The sequence below is a fragment of the Tamandua tetradactyla genome, chromosome 11 (genome assembly GCF_023851605.1).
Source record: "Tamandua tetradactyla isolate mTamTet1 chromosome 11, mTamTet1.pri, whole genome shotgun sequence".
In the NCBI taxonomy this organism is placed as follows: Eukaryota; Metazoa; Chordata; class Mammalia; order Pilosa; family Myrmecophagidae; genus Tamandua; species Tamandua tetradactyla.
The window spans coordinates 86,574,028-86,593,807 of NC_135337.1; the positions used below are offsets into that span (position 1 = coordinate 86,574,028).

A 19,780-nucleotide genomic window follows, 5' to 3' on the forward strand; every position below is an offset into this window, starting at 1 on the left:
TAGTGGCTGAGTGATTTCAAATACAGTCAAGAAGTCATTCTAGAGGTTATTCTTATGCATGAAAGAGATATCCTTATTCATTGTTTTTCTAGGTATTGGAAAAACTAGAGGGAAATACCTGAAACAAAATGTAGTCTCTTCTTGAGGATGATTGTATATATATGGTTTTTACAATGTGAGGAGTGATTGTGAAAACTTTATGACTGACACTATTTTTATCCAGTGTATGGACAGATAAGTAAGAGCATAAAGACAAAAATAAATAATAAAGAGGGAAAGGGGGAGAGACGTGTTGGATATTCTTTTTCTGTTATTTTTATTCTTATTTTTATTGTTTCAGCAGTAATAAAAATGTGCAAAATAGGTTGTGATGATCCATGCCCAGCTATATGATGATATTGTGAACACTGATTGTATGCTCTGAATGATTATATGGTATGTGAATATATCACAATAAAATTGCATTTAACTTAGACAAACTGAATGATACAAGTGCTGGAAAAAATGTGGAGAGGCACTGAGGCTAGGGAATTTAAATGGTGCAACCCCACTGCAGGACAGTATACTGGTTCCATATGAGCCTAATATATGTTTCTCATATGATTCTGCAATCCCAATATTAGGTATACAGATGGAAGAACTGAAAGCAGAGTCATGAATAGGCATTTGCACACTGGTGTCCATGGCAGCAAATATTCATGAATTGGAATGGATGGATGTGGCCTTAGGGTGCATTGATAAGGAACAGAAGGGCAAACTGTGGTGCATATGTATGATAGAAAGTTGAGCAGCTTCAAGAATGAATGAAGTTGTAAGGCATACAACAAGGTGAGTGAAACTTGAGGACATAATGTTGAGTGAAATAAGCCAGTAATGAAAGGACAAATATCATATGGTTTCTTTCCTGATTTGAAAGAATTATAACCCTTGAAAAGCCATGTTTTAATCCTGATCCATCTCTTGGAGGCAACAGTTTCTTTTAATTCCTGAACAGGGAGTCAGATATTGTTTTTCTGTACAGATTAACATAATATCCTCTTACATTCCATAGTATTTTTGGGAGAAAGTTAAAAATAGTTTGTAAAGTCCCCTTGAGGAACTGGGGGGAAATGTGGAACCTTTAACCTTCCCCATCTGGAAAATTCCTAATAATATGTCAATCTTAGGGCATGTCCTTATGAAAGTTATTTCCTCAATGGTGATGCTAAGCCTACTTATAATCATGCCTGAGTCACCCTTAGAGTACTCTTTTGTTGTTCTGATGTGGCCTCTCTTTAAGAAAAACTCTGCAAAAAACTCACCTCCTCCTCACCATTTGGGATATGACTTCCATGGGTGTGGCTCCCTGGAAATAAGATATTACTCCTAGGGATGAGCCTGGTTATGTCATAATGGGATTGGAAACACCTTGCTGACCAAAATGAGGATTAAAAATGAGGCAAAATTCAGTTTCAGGGATCAGGAGACTTCAAATAGAATCGAGTTGTCATATTGGAGGTTACTCTCATGCAGACCTCAGCCAGATATTAAATATTCCCACTGTATACCAAGCCAACACCCAAAGTAGTTCTTAAAATCCTAAAGGAAACCTTGGACTCTAAGAATCTACAAAAGTCATTCTTACTCAGTTTATTTTTAAAGAAACTATAGGACTCCAAATTTTTGCTAACCCAGATAAGCTCTGAAACCCAGAGGTAATAGCTTCTCAAAGGGCATCAACCCATTTCTTTCCTTAGCCAGTAAAGTCAACACCCATGTCCAGCATGTCCCTGAAGATTGAGACAATAATCAAATGAGAGGGGGAGGTGTAACTTGAAATTCGAATTTAACAAATGATTTTGACTACTGAGTCATGCAAATATGTCACAACCTTTTAATTTTCTAGTATGCTAGAATACCCAGAAGAAAATACCTAAAACTGTAGTCATTCATTAGCTTTGATGTTTGATAATGGTTGTATAACTATAAAGCTTTCATCACGCGGCCATCTGAGTGTAAAAACCTTGTGACTGACACTCCTTCTATCCAGGGTATGGGTAGATAAGAATTAAAATAAAGATGTATAAAAAATAGTATAATGGTAGATTGGGAAAATGGGGGTAAATCCCCATATGTAAACTTTGGACAATCATTATAGTACTACCTTGATAATTTTTCATCAATTGTTAAAACTGATACCTACTATTAACATGGAATTAGAGTTATGAAAATAGCATTATCATCCATGGCAATGAACTCTCCACAAACATGCAAGTGCAGACGGTGGGTGGTGTATGTGAATCCTTATTTCATGCATGATTTTTCCTTAAACCACAACTTAATATTTTCATATTTATTTTTTATAATCATTCCCTTCTATATATATGATCAATAATTCATAATATCATCACATAGTTGCATACTCATCATCATGATCATTTCTTAGTACATTTTCATCAATTCAGAAAAAGAAATAAAAAGACTAGAGAAAAAATTTATACATACAATACCCCTTACCCCCCTTTCATTAATCATTAGCATTTCAATCTAAATATATTTTAATATTTGTTCTTCCTATTATTTATTTTTATTCTATTTGATTTACTTGTCTGTTGGTAAGTTAGATAAAAGGAACATCAGACACAAGTTTTTCACAATCACACAGTCACATTGTGAAAGCTATATCATTATTCAATCATCTTCAAGAAACATGGCTACCTGAACACAGTTCTACACTTTCAGGCAGTTCCCTCCAACCTCTCCATTACATCTCTACTAACAAGGTGATATCAATTTAATATGTAAGAAGAACCTCCAGGATAACCTCTCGACTCGGATAGGAATCGCTCAGCCATTGACACTTTCTTATGTCTCATTTCTCTCTTCTCCTTTTAGTCAAGAAGGTTTTTTAAATCCCTTAATGTTGAGTCTCAGCTCAACCTAGGTTTTCTGTCCCACATTGCCAAAAAGGTGCACACCCCTGGGAGTCATGTCCCACATAGAGAGGGGGAGGGCTGTGAGTTTGCTTGTTTTCTTGGTTGGAGAAAGAGGCCACATCTGAGCAACAAATGAGGTTCTCTTGCAGGTGACTCTTGGGCCTAATTTTAAGTAGGCTTCACTATCCTTTGTGGGGTTAAGTTTCATATGAATAAACCCCAAGATTGGGTTCTCAGCCTATTGCTTTTGTTGTCCCCACTGCTTGTGAGAATATCAAGAATTCAACTTGGTGAAGTTGAATTTTCCCCCTTTCTCACCATTCCCCCAAACGGACTTTGCAAATACTTTTTTATTCACTGTTCATCACTCTGAGATTATTGAGATATCACTCTGGACAAACCAACAAAATCTCATGCCCTACTCAAGTTTCCACCTACTTACGGTGTTCAATCAAGCTGTCTACATAAGTTATATTAGGAAATGCACTAGTTAAAATAAACATTTGGTACCGAGTAAATATTTTTTTGCTTAATCTCCCACATAAATGAAAATTTAAAAATATTAGTTACTATCTATTTTCAACTCCCTACAATAATGACATCCCTATGTTCTTCCTCATGCAAAAATATTTTTTAAATGTGTACATTTAGTCACTATCATTATAACCTCTAGGCATGTCCTCTGAGTAGATACCTATCAATGGTATTGCTGGGTCATATGGCAATACTCTATTTAGCTTCCTGAGGAATCACCAAACTGCCTTCCACAGCAGTTGTATCATTTGACATTCCCACCAACAATGAATAAGTGGGCCTCTTTCTCCACATCCTCTCCAGCACTTGTAATTTTCTGTTTTATTGATAATGGTCATTCTGTAGGTTGTGAGATGATATCTCATTGTGGTTTTGATTTGCATTTCCCTAATACCCAGGGAAGTTGAGCATCTTTTCATGTGCATTTGGCCATTTGTATTTCCTGTTCTGAGAAGTGTCTGTTCATGTCTTTTGCACATTTTGTAATTGGGTTGTCGGTCTTTTTATTGTTGAATTGAACAATTTATTTATATATTTTGGATACTAGACCTTTATCTGATATATTGTTTACAAATATTGTCACCCACTGGCGCAGGCTGTCTTTTTACTTTCTTGACAAAGTTCTTTGATGTGCAAAAGTGTTTAATTTCGAGCAGTTCCCATTTATTTATTTCTTTCTTCAATGCTCATGCCTTGAGTGTAAGGTCAAGGAAACTGCCTCGTATTATAAGATTTCTAAGATATCTCCCTACATTTTCTTCTAACAGTTTTATGGACTTAGATCTAATGTTTATGTCTTTGATCAATTTTATGTTAATTTTTGTATAGCGTGTGATATATGGATCCTCTTTCATTCTTTTGCATGTGGATATCCATATCTCTAGGCACCATTTATTGAAGAGACTTTTCTGTCCCAGGTGAGTTGGCTTGATGGCCTTATCAAAGATCAATTGTCCATAGATGAGAGGGTCTATATCTAAACACTCTATTTGATTCCGTTGGTCAGTACATCTATTTTTATGCCAGTACCATGCTATTTTGACCACTGTAGCTTCATAATACACCTTAAAGTCAAGTAGCATGAGAGCTTCGACTTTGTTTTTTTTCTCAGGATACTTTTAGCTATTGGGGGCATCCTGCCCTTCCAGATAAATTCGGTTATTGGTTTTTCTAGTTCTGAAAAGTAAGTTTTTGTGATTTTAATTGGTATTGCATTGAATCTGTAAATTAATTTATGCAGAATTGACATCTTAATTATATTTAGTCTTCCAATCCATGAACACAGCATGCTCCTCCATTTACATAGTTTTCTGTGATTTCTTTTAACAAATTCTTGTAGTTTTCTTTGTATAGGTCTTTTATCTCTTTAGTTAAATTCATTTCTAAACATTTCATTCGTTTGGTTGCAATTGTAAATGGAGTTTTTCTTTATTTCCCCCTCATGTTGTTTGTTAATAGTGGAGAGAAACACTACAAAGTTTGAGTGTTGATCTTGTAATCTTCCACTTTGCTGTACTCATTCATTAGCTCTAGTAGCTTTACTGTGGATTCTTCAGAGTTTTCAACCTATAGTATCATATCATCTGCAAACAGTGAGAGCTTTTTTACTTCCTTTCCAATTTTGATGCCCTATATATTTTTTCTTGTCTAATTTATTTGTCTAGGACACAATTTTGAATAACAGTGTGTTAGTGGACAACCTTCTCTTGTTTTTCCCCACTGAGGATGATTCTAGTATTTTGTTTTTCATATATTACCTTTATCATTTTCAGGAAGTTCCCTTCTATTCATAGCCTTTGAAATTTTTTTGACAGGAAAGGATGAATATGTCAAATGCCCTTTCTGTATCAATCAAGATGATCATGTGGTTTATCTGCTATGATTTGTTGATATGGTGTATTACCTTAATTGATTTTGTGATGATCCCTGCATACCTGGGAGGAATCCAACTTGCTCATAGCTTATAATTCTTTAAATGCGCTGCTAGATTTGATTTCCTAGAATATTTTTGAGATTTTTGCATCTGTATTCATTAGAGAGATTTGTCTGTAGTTTTCTTTTTTGTAATATATTTGTCTGGCTTTGGTATGAGACTGATGTTGGTTTCACAGAATGAGTTAGGTAGCTTTCCCTCCTCTTCAATTGTTTTAAAGAGTTTGAACAGAATTGGTACTAATTCTTTCTTGAATGTTTGGTAGAATTCACATGTGAAGCCATCTGGTCCTGGACTTTTCTTTTTGGGGAGATTCTAATGACTGATTCAATTTCTTTATTTGATTCAAACAAAATGATTGGTTTGTTGAAGTCGTTTATTTCTTGTTGAGACATTGTTGGCTATTCATGCCTTTCTAGAAATTTGTTCATTTCATCTACATTACCAAATTTATTAACAGGAAGTTGTTCATAGTATCTCATTACTTCCTTTATTTCTGTGGGGTCAGTGGTTATGTTTAATCTTCTATTTCTGATTTCATATATTTGCATCCTCTCTCTTTTTTATAGCAGCCTCACTAAGGATCCATCAATCTTATTGATTTTTGCATAGAAACGACTTCTGATTTTGTTGATTTTCTCAATTTCATTTATTTCTGTTGTAATCTTCATTATTTCTTTCCTTTTATTGCTTTGGTGTTAGTTTGATATTCTTTCTCTAGTTCTTCCAAGTGGACACATAATTCTTTGATTTTTGTTCTTTCTTCTTTTTTGTTATAGGCATTTATGCCAATAAATTTCCCTCTTAGCACTGCTTTTTCTGTATCCCATAAATGTTGATACGTTGTGTTTTCATTTTCATTTGCTAGAGATATTTACTGATTTCTTTTGTAATTTCTTCCTTGGCCCACTGGTTGTTTAAGATTGTGTTGTTGAGCCTCCACATATTTGTGAATTTTCGGGCACTCTGCATGTTATTGATTTCAAGCTTCACTCCTTTATATTATGAGAAAGTGTTTTGCATGATTTCAATCTTTTTAAATTTATTGAGACTTGCTTTGTGACCCAGCATATGGTCTATCTTTAGAATGATCCATGAGCACTTGAGAAGAAGGTGTCAGCTGTCAAAGAGAAAGAATGTCAGTTGTCATTCTTTAAAAACAGAATGTCAGATGTCAGTGGGAAGAGAATATTGAAAGCAGCAAGAGAAGACCACAACTTCTAATGAAATAAAAACAAATCAATTAGAGAATCCAGGGGTGAAATATACATTTATGAAAATTTAAAATTTGCCTGATGTGGAACTCAAAGAAAATTGGCAGCAATAGTAACCAAAGTGGAATCCAGAAAAAGACATTAGACAATAAAACAAATTTGTGTTTGAAGATTTTCCCTAATTCCTGCAGCTGTTGTGAGTAAAGTATTTCATGTGATCATATTTCTTTCCTATGGCACAACAGGACTTCTCTGCTTAATTCTACTGTTTCTTTTTCTCCACTGACCCTGTTTCTACTCACAGTAACAAATAAAAACAAAGACATCTTTGTGAAAGAAACTTAAAATATGAAACAGATAAATAATCTGAATTTGCATGATTCATCTCAGAGCTACATGGTTTCATCCAAAACTTTGGAGGAAGTTGATTCGAAATTCAAGGAAAAATAAGAATGTTGATGGTGGTGGAAGACCAGTAGGAGATGTTGTCCAAGACCCTCTCATCCAACATTCGAAATCTGTCACTTGCTTCTCTTTGATCCTCAGGGCTTGGCAAGAGTGTAATGATTCTTTCCTCCTATGTATCACATACATACTCTTTGACTGGCTATATTTTATGGTGCATTCTTAGTGGTAAAGGGTCTGTTACTGCTTTCTACAGTGTATGAATTTAAATCGTGTTCCCTGTTTCTGAAGTGTTTATTCTGACTTCTCCTACTCTTGACAATTAGTCTTTCAACGGAAAGCTTGAATCTCTGTTTTATGCCTTAAATTCTGTATGGAAGGGTCTCAGTAAATACCAATTGGATGTATCCAATGGAATAATATTGAACAGGGCATAGTGACTCAAAATGAGTCTTCTCCTCCATCTAAATAGCATAACATTGAAAGTTTGAAGACAAGACTCAAATCCCCTTTTTCTGCTGGGAAAATAATGGTATTTTCCTCTGTATCATGGTGTTTACCTCTCACCATGATTACTGAAAATGTCTTTTGCTGATATCTAAATTTTAATGACTCTTCCATATTTTCCTCCAAACAAAACCCAGTGCTGCACTTCTTTCACCAATACCACATAATTTTATTTTTTTGTCCTTGTAATCATGTATAGATTCTACAGGAATAAAATTTTATTTTCTGTGAGAACAAATCTATCACATCAGATCAGATTGAATCATAATTGTTGTTACTAATTTAATGGTTCTGGAAATGAATAAACTTGTACTAACAATACCAAGAATATTTTTCATCTGAGAAAAAAATTGGAGTTGCTGGAATGTTAATAGAAGTAAAGTTTGAAGAGTTGGTGTATATTGCAGATAAATAACCATTTCCATTACTCACTCAAGATTTGTTCTTCAAAATATTTTTTCTTCAGAACCTGTCTAAGAGCTGTATGTATCGAAAGAAACAGGAAGTATTTGGAAATTATGAAAGAGGTAAAATTGCCCTTCCACCTGAGGTACACTCAAGTGTAAGTAAGTTTGGCATCCAGCATGGCATCTATATGATATGGTGTGACATGGACGAGGTGGACTGGCCCTTAATAGGCATTTCTCCCTACCTCTCATTTTTGATCCTTTGTTGGAGAAGATGGTGAACTAGCAGGTGCATATGTAATCAAAACTTATGGGAAGAGTTTCTTACTACCTGAATTGCAGAAAATGTTGTATTTGCTGATTTAACATTTTCAATGGAGTCTTCTTGATTATACAACATTCTTGATGAGAGAAGAAGTGTGACATTTCCTGGTTGTACTGTTTTCTAGAGCTTCTTCCACTTTTCCATTTTTTTTACTTGAATGACATACCTCAAGCTTTTTAAAAAGTATTGAGAACATATGCCTGCTGAATTTCTTCACAAATTTTTTACAGATTTTTAAAAATGGATTTGTGCTTAAAGAAAAGGAGCAATGCAAGAAAATTATTAGATACAAAAACTGATTGCAAAGTCATGGATCTTCCTGTGTAAGATTCTGGGAATTGATACATGAACTTGTTGGAAGTGAGACCACAATGATGCTGGGTACTTTGGGTAAATGTATAAAACCAGTGCATGTTTAGCAAGGACAAAGTATGATTCACTATCTATTTTTCATAGTCATCCCTAAAGAAAATGTTTATCAAAGACTTTTGGAAAACTGTCTGGTTTATGTGATAAGATATTTTGTTAAGAATTCAAATGGAAGAAATATGGAATAAGGTGGGTGTTTTATTTGCCCTAGAGAGACACCAAAAATTGACAAACTGAGAATTTTAACCCTCAGATTATGGCATAATCAAAACCAAAAACTTTACAGCACTGCATGAATCAAGTCTCTTTTCTCTTTAAATTACATTTATGACATGGGTATGACTAAAACAGGGTCTGATTCCTGGGTTAACACATTGGAACATAAATGAATTCACAGCACTGCAAAAAATATAAAGTGAATTAAATAAATGACTACAACTTTTTTCCCCTAACTGGGCATTACCTCAGAGCAATCTCTCATCACACAATGTCACCCTAAATTGTCAATGGCTCTGATGACCTAAGCATTTGTGGTATTCTACCTCAAAAAGAACACAGGGCATCTACAAAAACCGATTATATTATTACCTAATATCTTGTATTAATTGTTAAAAAAGACAATTAATTTGGCAATTAGAAAGTTACCTGAATTGCTTTTCAGGATTGGTAAAAGAGGTCTATGATTGTAGGAAGTGCTAAGGAAAAGTTACTGAAAAATGTCCCTGCTTATGCAAATAATTCTTAAAGAGTAAATTTGCATCCCTGAAAGAAATCCAATGATAGTAAAAACATCAATGATTGAGGAATTAGGGGTTGTAATATCTCTTATATCATCACCTAACTTTTATGGAATATACTGGAGAAAGTCACAGATGGAAATGGAAGTGGCTTTTGAAACTTCATTATGTTGTGGCACAATTCCATGCTGTGCCCTATTTCAAGAGCTGATTAACACAACCCAGTCATCAGGTACAGAGCATTTGCAATGACAAATGGTTTTGGCCAAAAGTATGTAACACAGGAGCAGTTTATTTATGCTTTCCAGGGGGGCAATACACCTCCGTGCTTCCAGTAATTACAATAATTTTATATGTGCCTAATGACCTATATTAAACATTTACCACTGAATGTTAAGACAGAAGAGTCAGGCTCAATTCTGAATCCTGGGAATACATTCCTAGATGTTACATGATTTAAATAAAATACAGAATAGACAAGGTTTTTTCATGGATAAAAAGTAGAGATAAAGTTCTAGTAACAAAGCAAATAGGATATTACCTTTATACACACTGATGAAGTTAATGGGATTCACATTTACCAGCATTTAACTTCTGTTAATGTAGAGTAAATTTCTGTACTTGAGGAATTGTGTCCTTCTAAGGAGAGGCTTACTCACCTGGAAATTATTTTTAAGGCATGCTTTAAGTCTTTGTTTCTAACACTGTAGATGAAGGGGTTCAGCATGGGAGTGACCACTGTGTACATCACGGAAGCTATTGCACATGACTTTGTGTTTTGTGTAACGGTGGAACTAAGACATGCTCCAAGAGCTGTTCCATAAAACAAGGACAAAACTGAAAGATGAGACCCACAGGTAGAAAATGCTTTATACTTGCCTCCACATGATGAAATTCTGAAAATAGAGCATGCAATCTTAAAGTAAGAGAAAAGGATGCCAGTGAGTGGGATACCCTCCAGAATTCCACTTGCAATATTGATCACTAATTCATTGAGGAAGGTGTCAGAACATGCAAGTTGGATTACTTGAGAAAGTTCACAAGAAATGTGAGGAATTTCCAGCTCTGTACCAAAAGACAATCACAAAACCATTAGGCCATGTAAAAGAGAGTCCAGAACACTCAACATCCATGATACCAGCAGCAAGAGACCACAGGGCCTGGGGTTCATGATGTCCATGTAGTGCAGTGGGTGACAGATGGCCACATAACGGTCATAGGCCATCATGGTTAAGAGGAAGTTGTCTAAAACTCCAAACACCATGAAAAAATACATCTGGGTGAGGCAGTTTCCATAACTTATAGTTTTGTTCTCTGTCTGGATGTTCACTGGCATCTTTGGGACAGTGGTGGAGGTGAAACAGATGTCTGCAAAAGACAGGTTAGCAAGGAAGAAGTACATGGGCATGCGCAGGTAGGCATCAGAGATGGTGGCCAGGACGATGAGCAGGTTCCCAATGAAAGTGACCAGGTAAATCATAAGGAACAGAGCAAATAGGAGAGGTTGCACTTCTGTGTCTTCTGAGACTCCCAGGAGGATAAATTCTGAAACACGTGTTTCATTCTCTAATTCCATGTAACTCATGAAAATGCTGGAACAGAGATCAGAGCAAGGCAGGTTTAGGTACAAGCAGCTCTCAGTAAATTAACATAAATGCTACAGTTTGTATTGGAAATATGTTGACTTAATTATTTCTTATTAATTATGTAGAGATTTAGGGCCCTTTATCTGAAAATATCAGGGTAAACAAATATTCCTGCTTCTCCTTGATGCTACTGCTAACAATCCATCATTGTCCATAATTTTAAACTTTTTACCAAAACAATATGTTCCACCTCAAATGCTCTTAGAATTCTTTCATTCAAAGATCATTTGACAAGTTATTTTGCACTATGTGATGAAAATGTTGGGACATGGATATTGGTGATGGTAGCACAATAATTTTATTTTCATCAATATTGCTAAATTACACTTTGAAAAAGGCTAGAATGAGAAACTTTAGTTGTATGTAGATTACTACAATAACATTTAAAATAAAGAAAAGTTTTTCCATCTGAATATCAGAAAGATCAAAACATTTATTATGCCATTTCATCTCCACCTGACCCATACTTTCAACTCAACCCCATTCTGAAGGTCAAGATGTTAGTTTGTTGATATTTGACAAAGTAATTTTAAAGATTATAGGGGATGTCTAATGTCTTAGATTACCTAGAGAATACTGAAGAAGAACAAAATTGCAGAACCAATACTACCTGAGTTCAGCTCTAATTATAATGACAAATGAATTAACCTTGCTGTTTTGGGGAAATAGACACATGTACTAATCTGTGAGAACTCAGTAGACACACAAACAGATGCTAGGGAACTCAAAAATAGACCCATGGAAGTACAGTTAACTGACCTTTGACAAAGGGACAAAGGCAATTTAATGGAAAAAGTAAGATATTTCAACAAATGCTGTGGAACAATGATATACACACGTGCAAACAAAAAGGAATGTAGCCAAACATTGTATACATTTCACAAATATTAACTCACAATGAATCTTGTATTCAAAATTAAAATGCAAAGAACAGTACTTCTAGAATAAAACATCCAAGAAAATCTGGTGGTCTGTACTTTGGTGATGAAGTTTTAAAAACAGCACCCAAATTATCATCCATAAGAGAAGAATATTTAAAAGTTGTTCTCTATTAAAATATAAAACTTATGCTCTATTAAAGATGCTGATAAATGACTTGCACTCATATATATGAAGAACTCTTAACACTCATCAATAGGAAAGTTAATATCCAATTAAAAAACTGGGAAAAATCTGAACAGAAATTGAAATGAAGAAAATATGCAGGTGGCAAATAAGTCAGAGAAAAGAGGTTCAACAGCATTTGTCAGTAAGGAATTGCAAGATTAAACTGCATTGATATGTGTTCACACACCTCTTAGAATACCTCAGGACCTAAACACTGAAAATATCTGGGACTATTGATCATGGGGAGCAGTACAGACAATCATTAACTGCTAGTGAGAATGCAAAATGATGCAGCCAGAAGACTATTTGACAGTATTTTGGAAAACTAAATTTTGCCCCACAATTCAGTCCAGAAATTGTGCCCTTAAATATCCAGCTGATTTGATAATGTAAATCCATACAAAAAAAACTGTACATGAAAGTTTTATAGCAACTTTATGTATAATCTCCAAAATCTGAAAGCAACCATGTTCTCCTTTAAGGTCAGTGGATAAACACACCCAGCTTTATCTATACAATGGAATATCCCTTAGTGATAAAAATGAATGTTCCCTCTAGTCACAAAAGTCAAAGATACATCTTAAATTATTACTGCTAATTTAAGCAAACCAGTCTAATTATCCTGCCTACTTATAATTTCAATTATATGACTTTGTGGATTAGTTCAAATAATGGAGACAATAGAATGATCACTGCTTTCAAGGGATAGGGGAGAAGGAAGGAAGAAATGTGGAATAGGTGAATCTGAGAACACATCTTAGAGCAGTGAATCTATAATTCTATAATCATAGACACATGAATTTATGCATGTGTTAAAACACATTGACCTTTACAAAAGAAAGTATAACCATAAGTAAATGCAAATAAAAGTCTAATTGTCAGGATAATAGGAATTCCAGGATGGAATGCAAAATGTGATAATACAATCTAATTGTATTACAAACTTATGAAATATACCTATTTAGGGGATGATGGGAAAAGATGCTGAAATGGTAGTAAGGAATATGAATGGAGTCTAGAGAATAAATGGGACAGAAAACATAAATGCTGCTATTCTAGCGGATAAAGTTTATCTCACCAGAGTGTAGGTTGACAATTTTATCACATCTGCACATGTATACTGGAATCAAGCAGTTACATATATGATGGAAGGTGAGAAAAATATGTTTCTCATTGCAGAGTGAGTGGTTAACCATAAGCAAGGGGAGGACACTAGAATGTTCTACCTGGTAATGGTTCAGAGTGAGAAACATCAGCATGATTACATTAATATAGACAGAGGGTTGCATGTAGATATACATATGGGTCTGTGTATATGCACAACTTGGCAGACACACATATATTTTTTTACTCTGTCTTTGGAGAGTGCCTAGATGTCCTAGTAACATGGACCTTTATTTTAACTTCATTCTTCAATAAAAGATTCTTGGAGAAATGGCTTGCCTTAGACCTGGAATAGAATGCAGATATCCTATTACCCAACTGAAATAAACCTTACTACAAAGTAAATAAAGTAGTTTTGTATCACAACCCAAAATATAAAATAAATGTCCTGAGTCTATAATGATTTAAAGAAAATATTTAATATATGAGTAAGAAGACAAAGATCTCTTCAGCAGATGCATTCCAGTGATAGATGCAGATACTGCTGTCTCAGGAAGGTGAAGTTAATTCCCACTCCTAAAGTCTGGTCTTCACATATTAATCCCCTTACAAAGGTGATATATGGAAAAGCAGGGGAATGAGGAACTTTGAAGTGGGTAAACCTGACAAGCATTGTTGATGAACGTAAACATCAACAGTGAAGAGTCACATTGATGGGATATGTCCTGGATACATAATGCAAAGAAAATAGAATTTTATCTCCAGTGTCTTCCACCAAAACCCATAATCCCAGTTTAATCATGAAGAGAACATCATACAAATCTCAACTAAGGGACATTTTACATAACACCTGATCAGGACCCCTGTAAAATATCCAGGTTATCAAAAACAAGTAGAGTCTGAGAAACCGTTGTTTGTAAGAAATAGACGTACTGTGGTGTTTTGGCTGGAACATGTTCAGAATAGGGAAAAAATGGATGTGAAATTCTGGAAACTGTCTCTACTATCCTCTCACATTTTCTGTAATCTCTCACTGTTTTTAAAAATTACATTTGTTAAGAAGTAAAATTATTAATGAAATGTAAAATCCTAGGAACCGAACTCTGAGCTTCATTCCAGATGTGAATACATGCCTTGGAAGAGAATATGACTCTCCTGTCAGACTCACATTCATCACCCATTAGATCAAAACAGAGATAACAATTACATGTAATAATTGAAATAATTAAATAAAATATTACTATAAAAGTCCAATATTGTGCTTAAGAAGTCTACTTTTGTTTGTTGTGATTCACCCCACCCATATTCATTCCCCAGATCTCCAAGCCCACTGCCACTGTACAATTTCCAGACTTCATCATTTCCCCAGGAATTTGACAAGTGAAACTGATCCAGAAGTTTCCACAGGGCAAAATTTAGTTGAACATCACCTTCTAAAAACCCTGCACTGACTCTCCAATAACTTCAAGCATGAATATTAATGTTGTTGAAAAAATCAAAACTCCCTGTTAAATGGCTGCTGACAACCTTCTCAAGCTCTTGTTGCTTTTCTCACACTTCACTGTGATCAGGTATTAAGATCCACTTTTTAAAATATATATATTAATTAATGGAAAAAAGAAATTAACCCAAAATTTAGAAATCATACCATTCTACATATGCAATCAGTAATTCTTAACATCATCACATAGATGCATGATCATCGTTTCTTAGTACATTTGCATCGGTTTAGAAGAACTAGCAACACAACAGAAAAAGATATAGAGAAAAAAAAGTAATAATAATAGTAAAAAAAAAAACCCTATATCTCAGATGCAGCTTCATTCAGTGTTTTAACATGATTACTTTACAATTAGGTATTATTGTGCTGTCCATTTTTGAGTGTTTGTATCTAGTCCTGTTGCACAGTCTGTATCCCTTCAGCTCCAATTACCCATTATCTTACCCTGTTTCTAACTCCTGCTGGACTCTGTTACCAATGACATATTCCAAGTTTATTCTCAAATGTCGGTTCACATCAGTGGGACCATACAGTATTTGTCTTTTAGTTTTTGGCTAGACTCACTCAGCATAATGTTCTCTAGGTCCATCCATGTTATTACATGCAAGATCCACTTTTGAACCTAACCACTCCTTACAATTATACTTATGTATCCATGGCACATCCCATCAATGTCACTTTTCACTGTTGATGTTGACATTCATCAACAATGCTTGTCAGGTTTCCCCACTTTAAGGTTCCTCATTTTTCTACTTTTCCATATATAACTTTTGAGAGGGGATTAGTACTTGAAGACACATATTAGGGGTGGGAATCAACTCGCCTTCTGGAGACAGCAATATCTACATAAATCTTTGTATACATCTGCATGGGAAATTTTTGTCTTCCTACTCATATATTTCATATTTTCTTTAAATCATTATGGACTCATGACTTTTATTTTATACTTTGTATTGTGATACAATACTACTTTATTTATTTTGTTGTGAGGTTTATTTCAGTTGGGCAATGGGATATATTTCAGAGGTGTTCTGTGTCCCTTGGATTTATTCCACTCATGGAATGCTTCATTTTAGTACCTACTTAATTTCTGGTGGTACAACATGCTCCAGACTCTTCCTGTATATTTCTATTCCAGGTCTAGGGTCAGCCATTTTTCCAAGAAACTTTTATTGAAGAATGGTGTTAAAGTAAAGGTCTGGGCACTATTGTGTGTTCTGTGTTACTAAGACATCAAGGTACTCTCCAAAGAAAATATTCACATGTCTCTCAAGTTGTGCATATACACAGACCCATCGACTTGTCTACCTGTAACTTTCTATCTGTATTAACCTACTCATGCTGATACATCTCACTGTAAACCATTGTCAGATAGAATATTTACTGTCCTTCCTTTACTTATGGTTAACCACCCACTCTACAGTGGGAAATGTAATCTCCTCACCTGACATCATCTACTTAATGGTGTGATTACAGTATACATGTACAGATATGATAGAAATGTCAACTTACATTCCAGTAAGATAAGCTTTATCTACTAAAATACAGTACTTATGCAGTTTTTGTCCCCTTTATCTTCCAGACTCCATTCATATCCAGTATTACCATTTCAGTGCCTTTTCCGTACCTCCTCTCAGTAGGTGTGCTTCATATGAGTGTAACACAATTAGATTGTTTTATCACATTTAGCATTCCACCCTGGCATTCCTATTATCCTGACAATTATTCATTTATTTGCGTATATGAAGAGTTATCCTTTGTTTTGTAAATGTCAGTTTAAAAATGCATAAAGTCAGTCTTCTATAATTATATAGACACCTATGTGTCTATATACTATACACATTATATAAACTTATGTAATTATAGAATATAGATTCACTGTTTTAAGAAGTGCTCTCTGATTCACCTATTAAACCTTCTGTCTCTCTCCCCAATCCCTTGAACCCAGTGTTCATTCTATTGTCTCTTTATTTGGACTAATCCAGAAAATCATATAATTGAAATAATACTTATGCAGGATGTTTAGACTGCTTTGTTTCAATGACCAGTAATCATCTTGTATGCATGCTTGACTTTTGTGACTGGAGGGAACATTCATTTTTATCACTGAGTAATATTCCATTGTATAGATATAGTTGAGTGTGTTAATCCATTGATCTTGAAGGACATCTTGGTTGTATTCAGATTTTTGAGATTGTATCCAATGGTGTTATAAAACATTCATGTATAGCTTTTTGTAAGGATTTAAGGTTTCAAATCAACTGGATACTTAAGGGCACAATTTCCTAACTGAATGGTGAGACTAAGTTCAGTTTTGCTAAATACTGCCAAACTGTCTACTGGTTGCAGCATTTTGAATTCTCATTATCAGTGAATGAGAATCTGTACTGTTCCCCATTATCAATAGCCCACAATATTTTCAGCATTTAGGTCCTTAGGTATTCTAAGAGGTGTGTGATGGTATAACACTTAAGTTTAATTTTGCAGTTCCCTGATGATAAATGATGTTGAGCTTATTTTCACATACTTACTTGCCACCTACATATCTTCTTCATTTCACTTGCTGTTCAGAATTTTTGCCCAGTTTTTCATTGGTTGTTATGTTTCTTTTGTTAGGTGATAATGGTTATTTGTATATAGGAATGCAAGTCATTTATCAATATCTATCATACAGCATAAGTTTTATATTTTAATGAAGTCCAATTAATAAATGTATCTGTCATGGATCATGATTTGGGTGCTCTTTCTAAAGACTGATCACCAAAGCACCAGACACCAGATTTACTTGGATATTTTATTAGAAGTATTATACTTTGCATTTTAAATTTGAGTGCAGGATTCATTCTGAGTTAACTTTTGTGAAATACATACAGTGATTTGCTACATTCCTTTTTGTTTCACATGTTTATATGCCATTCTCCTACAACGTTTATTAAAAGACCCTATTTTTTCCATCAAATTGCTTTTGCCCTTCATAAAGGCCAGTTGGCTGTATTTGTGTGGGTCTGTTCCTGAGCTCCCTCACATCCGTTTTCTCTGTCTATTCAGGTCTTATGAATTAGTTTATGCGTCTCTTTCACCAATACACCATGGTTTAATCATTGTATCTTTATAGTTAGACTTGAAATCAGATAGCATTGTATATTCTAGTTGTATATTTTCCAACTTCGTTCTTCTTCAGCACTCTCTAGGTAACCTAGGACTGCTGTCTTTCTTTGTAAACTTTAAAATTATTTTATCAAATACCAGCAAACTAACTTCTTGGCATTGGAAATGAGGTTGAGTACAAATATACATCAGGTATAGATGAAATGGCATATTAAAAGTATTGATATTTTAGGTGGGCCACGGTGTCTCAGCAGGCAAGAATGTTCACCTGCCATGCCAGAGGACATGGGTTCGATTCCCAGTGCCTGCCCATGTAAAAAAAAGTATTGATCTTTCTATCTATACAGATAGAAAAATTTCGTCTTTTTAAATTTTATTGGAATAATCTATATACAACTCAGACTTCTCATTCTATCCATTTTCATCATGCAATTTTACAATATTGTGCTACTATCACCAATACCCATGGCCCAACTATTTCATCACATAGTGGAAAATAGCTGGTCAAATGATTTTTGAATGAAAAGAAGTCTAAGAGCATTTAAGTTGGAACATATTGCCTTGGGAAAAAGTTTGAAATTATGGAGAAGGAGGGTTTCTTAGCACTAGCATCAAGGAGAAATAGGAACATTTGCTAACCCTGACATTTTCAGATAAAGGGCACTAAATCTCTATATAATTAATAAGAAATAATTGTCAATATATTTGCAATACAAACCATTGCATTTACGTTAATTTGCTGAGAGCTGCTTGTACCTAAACCTGCCTTGCTCTGGACTCTGTTCCAGCAGTTTCATGACTTACATAGACTCAGAGAATGAAACACGAGTCTCAGAATTTATCCTCCTGGGACTCTCAGAAGACACAGAAGTGCAGTCCCTCCTATTTGCTCTGTTCCTGATGATGTACCTGGTTGCTCTCACTGGGAATCTGCTCATCGTCCTGGCCACCATCTCTGACACCCACCTGCACACACCCATGTCCTTTTTCCTTGCTAACCTGTCTATTGCAGGCATCTGATTCACCTCAACCACTGTCCCAAAGATGCTGGTGAACATCTTTGGTGACAGAGACCAGAACTATAAGTTATGGAAGCTGATTCACCCAAATGCACATTTTCATGGTTTTTGGAGGACTGGACGACTTCCTCTTAGCTGTGATGGCCTATGGCCATTATGTGGCCATCTCTCATCCACTGCACTACATGGTCATCATGAACCCAAGGCTCTGTGGTCTCTTGTTGCTGGTGTCATGGATGTTGAGTTTTCTTGGCTCTCTTTTACATGGCCTAATGGTTTTGCAATTGACTTTTTGTACAAAGTTGGAGATTCCTCACTTTTTTTGTGAATTTTCTCAAGTAATCCAACTTGTATGTTCTGACACCTTCGTCAATGAACTAGTGATGTATTTTGCAACTGGAATTCTGGCTGTTATTCCACTCACTGGCATGATTTTCTCTTACTCTAAGATTGCATGCTTTATTTTGAGAATTTTATCATGTGGAGACAGGTTGTAAAGCATTTTCTACCTGTGGGTCTCATCTTTCAGTGGTGTCCTTGTTTTATGGTACAGTGTGGAGTATATCTTAGTTCCACAGCTACACAAAACACAAGGACAACTGCAATATTTTCCGTGATGTACACAGCGGTCACTCCCATGCTGAACCCCTTTACCTACAGTCTTAGAAACAAGGACATCAAACATGCCTTAAGGATTATTTCCTGCTGAGGAAGTCTCTATGTACAAGAATCCTTCACCTCAAGTTCAGAAATTTACTCTACATTAATAGAGTTTAAATACTGTGAAATGTGAATCAAATTACTCTTTCAGTGTATGTAAAGCTAATATGCTTTATTAGTAGAATTTTATCTCTACTTCTCACCCATCAAAAACCTTGATAATTCTGTATTTTCTTTAAATAATTTGACATCTGGGAATGTATTTCCAGGATTCAGTGTTGTGTCAGAC

The 19,780-nt window shown here is 35.0% G+C and overlaps 1 pseudogene; it reads right to left on the reverse strand.

Moving 5' to 3' along the window:
* Positions 1–10,001: 10,001 nt before the first annotated feature.
* On the reverse strand, positions 10,002–10,922 carry LOC143649206 (olfactory receptor 7A10-like; annotated as a pseudogene).
* Between the last annotated feature and the right edge of the window lie 8,858 nt (positions 10,923–19,780).